This window comes from Psittacula echo (genome assembly GCF_963264785.1).
Source record: "Psittacula echo genome assembly, chromosome: 3".
Taxonomy (NCBI): domain Eukaryota; kingdom Metazoa; phylum Chordata; class Aves; order Psittaciformes; family Psittacidae; genus Psittacula; species Psittacula echo.
Window position 1 is genome coordinate 17,245,479 of NC_137736.1, and position 9,485 is coordinate 17,254,963.

Genomic DNA, 9,485 nt, shown 5'->3' on the forward strand with positions numbered 1-9,485 from the left:
GCACACTGGAACAGGTTGTCTTGAAAAGGCGTTGGTGTCTCATTCGTGGCAGTGTTCAAGGCCAGGTTGAACGGGGCTTTGAGCAACCTGCTCTAGTGGAAGGTGTCCCTGCCCATGGCAGAGGAGTTAGAACTAAATGATTTTTATGGTCCATACCTGCCCAAGCTATTCTGTGATTCTATGATTGTACGAAACCAGTGTTTTGGCTTTGTGGAAGTGCCTCTTTTCATTTACTAAGACAGGAAAAAATGCACCATTTGATTACAGATTAATCAAAATAGTGACTTTCTGTAATAACCTTACAAATTTGAATTTAGAAAAATGATCTCCTTTAACTGAGCCTGGTATAATATCAGATTAATCTTCTGGTCAGCCCCCAAAGAGAAAGCTGCTGGTTTAGTGGCTGATGTAGAATCCACATTACAAAATTCATTTTCCCTCTAGGAGAAAAGAGGCTGCTGCCATGTCTGCTCCTGTGATAACACCTGGATAAAGCAGGCAGACCTAGCAACGCAGACTGCAGGGCTGGCAAAGCAAAGGGAGGCAGCAGGGCAACACCCAGTGAAACGTTGGTGCCCTGGTGCCTGTGACAGTGGGATGCTTGTGGCTGTCTTTATTTTCACTATGTTGTGTCAGGCCAGACAGCTCTTGAAGAATTGACAGGGGGCTGCCACACAAATAGAGCAGCCTTTTGTATTGGTGTGTTATGCAATTTAATGCCCTCACAGGAAATGGATCAATGTCACTGCAGGAGAGGTAAGGAATCCAAGGAGATTAGTCACAGAAGATGAAGAGTGAAGAGAGAAGAGGCTAGAAGAGAAAAGAAGAAACTTTCCTCCTCTCCTTCAGAATGAATATTCTTTTCATTTCTTCCTTCCTTTCACATTCGGTTTATGGACCTCTATATATTTGGGGTTTGGTGGAAGGGCCCTTTTTTAATCTATTTCCTACATTCTTTTTTTTTTTTTTTCAATCTTTGCAACCATGTGTCTGTTTTGTTGCTCTAAAACCTGCCAGATCTTGATGTCAGTGAATTGCTGCCTGAAGAGTTTGCATTTGCCACTATTTCCAATCCTGTACAATCTCAGTTTAATCACTATGGCAGTCAGCTAAGAAGTGCCTATAGGTGGAAAACATCACTATAACATGATGCAGTTGATTTCACTTCAGCATGGCCCTGAGAAAAGCCCTACTGGCACATGGGAAGTGTGTACTAACCCCTCTTTCCCTGTATCAATTCACACACTTGCAGATATGAATTTATTCTTCCTGAAAACAATTTTAGAAAATGTACAGTAAGCCACTGTTATTCTTTATAAGGTTAAGAGCAAGTACTAAACAGATTGCAAACAAGGAAGCCTGACAGAGAAACTTAAAATATCCCATTAAGTAAATGCATCATTCCTTGCTCCCTTCAGTACCCTTTCACCCATCTTATCATTTCCATCAATCTTCAATCACTTTAATCATCTTCTTCCAGCCTCTGTAACCTGCAAAGAGCATAAAGAGCCCTGCACTGGCTTTGTGGTTTCATTTCTCTTCTCTTTGCTCCCAGCAACACAAATAAGTGATTTCACAACCGTTGGGAAGAGGGAACAGAGGGAAAAAAAGATTTAACCTACCTCATCTAATCAGAAGCTCCTAACAGATGGAGGGAAACTGCTCCCTGCACCCAACAGGGAACTGAGCCAGGGCTCTTCCCTCACCATCAACTGCTGCCAGCTAAACATCTGATTTTCGTCTCTTCTGGAAACTTACAAAAGCTCTAATCCAAGAAACAGCACCTTGTTCTCTCCTCTTCCCTCCCTCATGCCATTCTCTTCTCCCACAGCACAGGACAGAATACCCTTCCAGCCTGATGAGTTTCAACACTGTGACAATTTCTAAATCACCACTTTCCACCCACTGTCAAATCAACTGTTAAAAAAAATAAGAAACCCAGCAAATGAAATAATGCTTTTCTTTCCTAGGATGTTCCCTCAAGTTGTTTGTCAAAAAGGTTCAGAGCACAGCTGCACAGGAAACAGGTTTTTTGCATCTTGGACCACAGTTTCTGAGACATCATGAAGAATCCCATTTTTCATGAGGAGGGTAAAGGGTATTAACCAGGGCAGAAATAAGGATAACTACAGCTACAAATAACCAAGTCAAGGAACTTTTAGCTGTGATTTGAGACTGAAAATTCAAATCTTTTTCTGTGAAAAGGTAACATTATTTTGCAAGCCATTTACATGTCTGTGGGCTTGTCTCACCTGTTTGGAAGACAAATTTCACCCTGCACCTGATGAACTTCCAAACCGAAGATGATACCTTGGTCCCTGTCAGAGCACCAACTTTATTTGCCAAAATTAAATCACCCATTACACCAATTACTCATTTCCAGCTATTTACCATGTCTGAGCTGAGTAACAGGAATACATGATAGCATATTTCAAAGTCCAGCTCCTGCCGTGTTATCCAGATGGGGGAACACAGCCGATATTCCTTGGCTCCCTCCCTACAAAGTATTGCTGTGTAGAAGATGGGGCTATAAGGCTACCCAAATATGGGGCTACAACTTGTCAGACCCAAGGGCTGGAAAGGCTGTAGTGCTCCCCGGGCTAGACATGGCTTTGCTAGCTAGAATAAGGGAAATTTTGTAGACAATGAAAGCAAATATCATTAGTATTCAGTCCCAGGGAAGACAGCAAGTTGTTAGCTCATGTGGACCTTAAACAGAAAAATATCTAATGGATTCTCCAACATCCAGTTTTGAGGTTCAAACACAAAATTAATCTTAATTTGTCCTTAATGTTTTCTTCAGAGACCTAATGTGCATGCAACCATACACATGCACATGCAAATCTCTCATTTACACTAAACTTGAATCTAACAGTAAAAACCAAAAAATTCTTCCATAGTTTTAGAGGGACAAGAGCAATACTATAGTTTCTGATTTAATACCTACTGATATTATTACGATAAAAATTATGCTTGCGTTTTATTCCAACATTCACTAACAAATCATTCCTTTACTTCTGTATATACCCAGTATATTTATCATATACATTATGGTGAATAAGATAACACTTTTGTTTCATAAGGATTTTGATATTCTAGTAGCACAAATGCCTAGGCTGGTATTACAATTGCAATTTGACAATTTCTGCAGAAAAATAGATGGACGTCTGTAGCTGAATAATTTTTCTCACAGAAAATACTTTGGCAAGAAACCTGTTTTGTCAGTGTAATGAGATGTGACTTTTAAAAGCAGTAAATAGGCATAAATTGAAATATAAAAAAGTCTTTTCAAACAATAGAAGAAACCCAAAACCTTTTCCTGTGGGTGATTAAACACTGACACAGGTTGCTTGGAGAGGCTAAGTCTTCATCATTAGAGATATTCAAGCCCCAGCTGGGCATGGCCCTGAGCTATGAGCTGTAGGTGACACTGCTTTGAGCAAAGGGTTGGACTAGACGAGAACCAGAGATGCCTTCCAGCCTCAGCTATTCTGTGATTCTAAATAGTCACATTTCCTGTGCACAAAGGGATTGTTTCTTTGTAGACAGTTCCATAAATTCCTCATGTTGTCAGATTCAATAGCATCAGTCATCTCTCTGTTTTTTGCAATATCTGAAGCTTATCGGAAATAAGAGGGACAATTCAGGGGTGATTTCTACCTTTCCAGGAGAGAAGGCTGAAACAAAGGTGAGCTTTAAAGTTATTGTAAATTATGGTGCTGAATTAGAGATAATGGAGTACACCTTCTTTAAGTGGGAATTATTTAGTCTTTCATTTCAAAAGTTCCTCTTAATGTTTAAAGACTCGCCATCCTCTGAACACAAAAGTCTTTCAGGTGAATTAGAAATAAGGAGAGTTAATGCACTAAGTGACCGAGGCAAAATAATAACCGAAATGAAGGCTTGTTATATTCCTGAAACTGCATCCTAATCTGATATTCTACAGAGGACTGAAACTAAAAAGAAAGGGATAAAATGTGGTTGGACCAACTGTATAACTCGTGTCAAATGTGTTCATTAAACCAGTGAAAGAGAATATGCTAAACTGTGAAGGTTAATTACTAATGAAAAATAAACACATAAAAAGAGAGGGAAAGAAGAAAAGAGAACTCTGGAGTTTGCAATGATTGAAAGCAGTGTGCTTACGGGACTATTGCCACACATCTGCTTTGTGACAAGTACAGTAAAATTAGTTATGGATCATCAAAGAGATTCCTAGCACTTAACAAAATGAGACTGAAAGTGCCTTTTTTCCCCAGGTTCAGACACCTGGGAAAACATTAATCAAACATACAGATTCAGTGGGAGGAAAAATTTGGAAAACAGCAATGTTGAAAGAGACTGAGTGGATAATATTGGCAGAAAATTAGACGTGAATCTGCAATGCAGTATCACAGCAAAAGAGCCACATTTAAATTTCATTTTGTTTCTTCAGTCTGCAGATGAAGAACCATCAGACTTTTTTCCAGGGAGGAGCAATAATCCTGTTCTGTTTGAGAATGGTGAAATGGAAAATCTGGATTGATCCTGCAAGATACTTAATGTTTCCTACTGAAGGCTCTTGGGTGTCTCTGATGCAGAAGGGAGCTGGCCCTTAAAAGAAACTGTATGGGGCTGGGTAACCTTTTACCATAATGTTGCAGAGCAGTTGGAGGTTGTTCAAAGAAATGCAACACTAGTGATTGATTGCTGAGGGAGCCGGCTTACGAAAAAGATTAAAACTTCTCTGATTTCATCTGTGCCTGGTGGGATGTGGTGAGGATCTTCCTAAGAAGCATATAGAAGAAAATTGGCCACTGCATAAGAGCTGATTCCCCATTTGGTGAGGCAAGTGTTCTCTCCTTGCTCCAGTGTGTAGAGCCAATCTCTTGGGATGAGCTTGGCTGTCATCTAATTTGCTTTTAGCTTATCTTGAACAATTCCTCTCAACCTAATTTAAATTGGCAGGTTGAAGAGTCTTGTTTTTTTCTATGTGTTCTATTTATTATTATTTCTGGTGAGTAGGTGGTGATATGAAACAACAAACAATTACAAGTACAGAATACGAGTAGAAAAGTCACTGTGCAAACAGGTTTAAGGAAAAGTAAGGGAATGGCTCTCCGGAAGGGACAGTTGGCTTTGAATGTCAGCAGAACTAACTTCTCCCAGCCCTGCTTGCATGACCTGTTTGGTTTGCACAAAGCGTGACCCCCTTAGCAGTTGCATATTCAGTACTGCACTATATCTGTCTCAGTTGAGCTTGCTTCCTCCTCCCTACCCACTCTCTTCTATTTTTGTGTGTGTAGGCGATAAGCATTTTGATATTTTTTTATATCCTTTTTTTGTTTTGGTGTGCTGTGAACTTCAACTCTCTGCAACTGCAGTTCTGGGGCCAAATTCACACATACCCATTCATTCTTAGATTTGCCAGTTTGGACAGTCTCGTACCTTTGCAAACTGCTTTGAATATAAAAAAATGCCCAGTGTTGCATTGCTGGTCTTTACCAGGATCAGTCTGGGAGGAGGGGATGTATTTGACATCTTGCTGTCTGGTGGCTTTGGCTCTGCAATTCAGAGCTGCGAGTCAGGCCAGCTTCCTTAACACTTGTGGCCTTGTATGTTATTACGACAACTTTATCAATATCACTACAGCATGATTAGCACAAACACAAGATTCACTGTTTGCTGGTAAGCCATACCTATTTTCTTTAGTGAAAAAGACAGGGCTGTGCCCCACCACCTTGATCACATTAACAGAGGTGGCAGAACTTTTATCCTGGCAGACTCTGCTAACTCTCTCCTGCCTTCTTCTAAATAATAAAAATCACAAGAAAGAGCAATTTAACTTACACCTGAGCTATTGGAGGATGATAGAAGATTTTGGAAACTGAGAGCAGATGACATAGTGCTGGAAGCAGGCTACCAGCTGCTGGGCAGTAACTGCTCTTCTCACATAATGGCATGCTACAATTTGTACAGCCAAGAAAGCAGAGAAATGAAGAGAAACTTCCTCCCCAAAATCACATTTGTGCAGGGTACTTAATCAGAGAAGCCTTTTGTGTTCTATATGGGGGATAAGCAGTGATGGTTTCAAATTCTGTTTAGTGACTATATGATTTCCCTCTTTTTTATGCATGTGGCATTTTCTTGTGTATTTAAGGAATATTTAGTAGATTATTTCTTAAGGAGTTCACAGACTGTTTCATGAATGGTGCAGTGGTATTGAAAAAAACCCTTTTAAAAGGGGGAAACACTGCTTTTATTGTGTGTCTGGTACAGTTATGTTCTCACTGTTACACCATTTTCTTTTAAACTTAGTCTATTGAACCATGAAAAAATCTTAAGCATGAGAAATGTACTTTTCTTTTGTATAGCTAGTATTATAAGCCTCATAAAAAACAAAGCTCAGATGAATAAAGAAAATCTTTATTTTTGCAAAATACAAGATATAATTATTTAAATACCGATTCAAGAAACTGTGCAAAATTACACATATTGCAACCAATATGTTTTTTCATATCCATCAGCAGAAAAGAAGCTAGGTTTCCCACAGATCTGTACTCTACATCCCTTCACCTCGTAGTCCCCACATCTCCAATAACCCATACCTCCTCCTACAATTACCCCTCCCACACATTCCACATCAGAGCAATATCACTCTATCTTCCCTGGATCCCTCACATACTATATCCTTTCTTTACCTCCATATTCCTAATTGCAGTAAGCTGTTTCTGTATATACACATGGCATGCAAGAAGCAGTGTATGCCATCATAGGTTTGGAGATATGCACAAGGAGCCTGCCCAGCAGCAGCAGCCCTTAGCTGTTGGAGTGTCAAGCAGAAAGGCTATGGATTGCCCCATCCCTGCCTGTCCTTCAACATGTTTCTGTCTTCCACCTAGCCCTGCATTTTCTAAAAGTTACTTGGAGCATCATGTGTTTAAAACCTGATGTTCCTCGTCAAATGTGGCTGAAACACTCCTATTTGTTAGTTCACAAGTTATTGGAAGGAGGAAAGACAGATATACAGGTATACAGAAAGCTGTCTTGTATAAGACTCATTTCTGAAGAAAATGAGACAGGTAAGAAAGAAATAGCAAGGGTCATAAGGGTGTAATGATTTGGAATGATTTGTTCATGAAAAGAGAGAAAAGCTTACATTCTTTAAGCCTCATGTTGCCACAAATACTTTTCCTGCTGCTTCCCACCATAAAGTTTATGTCATACCTCTTGAGGACAGGCACAAAGTTCACAGAGGCAGTCACAGTGTTTGGAAACAACTGTGCAGAATATTAGAGGCTAAAAATGTCTGTAGCCTCCTGCCTCACTGCTCACTAAATCTATGCATTTCTTATGCAGAGCTGATTTACAGCTTCACTGCTAAATTTTATTCTGAGAAAAAGCCTCAAAAATATGTCTCTGCTACAGAAATTCTGCTCTTTGTAATTGAGGGAGAAAATGCCTATAAGATATGCTATAGAGCTCTACGATACAGCACTTCAAAATGTACTTCATTATATGTCATGAAAGCTGGAACTTCAAAACCCATTGATTAGAATGAGAGCATCACTGTACCTTATTAATTAGATATCGTACTTAACGCTATTCTTAGTTTGCACTGTAAGTAGGAGTTTTTCGGGGGTAGGGAGACAGTGTTTATCTTTCTTATCTTTTTGCAGCAAAAGGCAGGAGCTTGCAGTCAACGTTTTTGAGAGTGCTATAGGTAGAGGAGCTTTCCTGCTGGGGGAAGACAGAGTGGAAGGAAATGTACATGCGATGGCAGAAGAGAAAGGGGGTACAGTTAAGAATGGATAGCTGAGATGCAATGAACTACTGCATTCCCACAACTATTTTTTAGCCAGTTATTTCTGGGTTGAACAGGGAAAATAGTTACCCTTCTGAACATTTAGGGGAAAGGGTTATCAGAATGCAGGAAATAAAATAGAGCTTGTGCAAATACATAAGCAAATACCTGTTTGACAGTCAGATTGGGAGCAGGGAATTTTAAATGTACACAACAAGCAGTGAGTCTAGCTTTTTCTCTACCACAGTCACTGCATTCAACACATGAGGAAAGGTTAAAAATGCAAACAGCCACAAGTCCCCAGCAGATGTAGGGAAAAAACAGGTCCTGGGGGTGCATCAAAATATATAATATTGTTTACATCTAATGGAGGCAATAGAAAAGGTAAAAGTCAGACAAGTCAAGGAAAGAAACAATCATGAGCCCAGATCACTTTCTGGCTACTAGCCATCTGCCTATGCAAAGTGCTGACAGGGCTTAACACCAGTGGTGTAAACAGGTTCATGCTGACCCCTCACTTCAGCCCAGAACAGTGGAAAGAAACAGCACCGACCCATCGGCACATCAGCCAGCTGAAGAGATATCCTTGTTGGCACACTTCATTGTGCAGCAGCCCAAACCTTCACCTTTCCTCTTCTAGGATGCCTGCCTCACTCTAGGCAGGCAATTCTCTTACACAAGAACATGGTTATGTTAATTAGGACATATGGCCAGTGTGACCTCTAGCTCATGTTTGCCATCAACAAAGGTCTTGCCCCAACTGCATGCCAGCTTTTACCTGATGCAGCGAGGCAAGGGCAGGAGCAGGCACACAGGGCTGTCCCCTGCATGAGTGCTTGGCTCCAGGGGAGTGTGTGGTACAGCTGCACCAAGTGAATATTAGTATGCTTTCAATTGATGCACTCTGAATCTGCTATGGTTTCAAAAGGAGCACAGAATATATTTTGTCTCAGCAGTTAATACATGATAAGATTTCTGCTGTGTGAATGCAGGTCATCTGAATGTGCCGAAACCAAGCGCAGAGTGAATGTGGAGGGATTCCCTGCTCCCCCATGTAAACAAGTTCTTAATCTTTCTAGGATCTATCTGAGAAAGGAGTTAGGATGATGATCCTCAATTTTGTCAGTCTCCTCTCCATCATCTGGTGTTTACTGAAGCCCAAGACTGGTTACATAATTTTTCACATTATTCTCACAGGCTGACCAATGTATGAAGTCAGTTCTTTAATTCAAGTTGCTATTTGCATGGTTCACAATCCTTAAATTATTCTGCTTGGAATGTCATATGAGGTTAATTGAGGACCCTCTTGATGATGGTATTATTGTAATTTGAACTTGGAGAAATCCAATATTAATTCTGAGAAGATTCTGTAAGATTTGTTTTTCCTTCTTAGGTTTTATCTTTGTATTGAGAACGAATGTGTAGTTTAAATTCAAAATGATTTTCAATGCATCGAAATTCATAACATTCTAATGAATTACAGAAATGACACTTTTCTAGAAATAGGGTGATGGCGTTGTATTTAAATATTATTATTTGGGTTCTACAACATATGAAAATGCACTAAACTATTTTTTGGCTGGTATGATATTATGATTTTAATTTCTGTTGGTTATATGCAGGAAATTATTTCTCAGGTTTGGCTGTGCTCAGATGTAGTTGTTGTTCTAGGCTGTTGCCTCACTATGATTGGAGCTGTGTA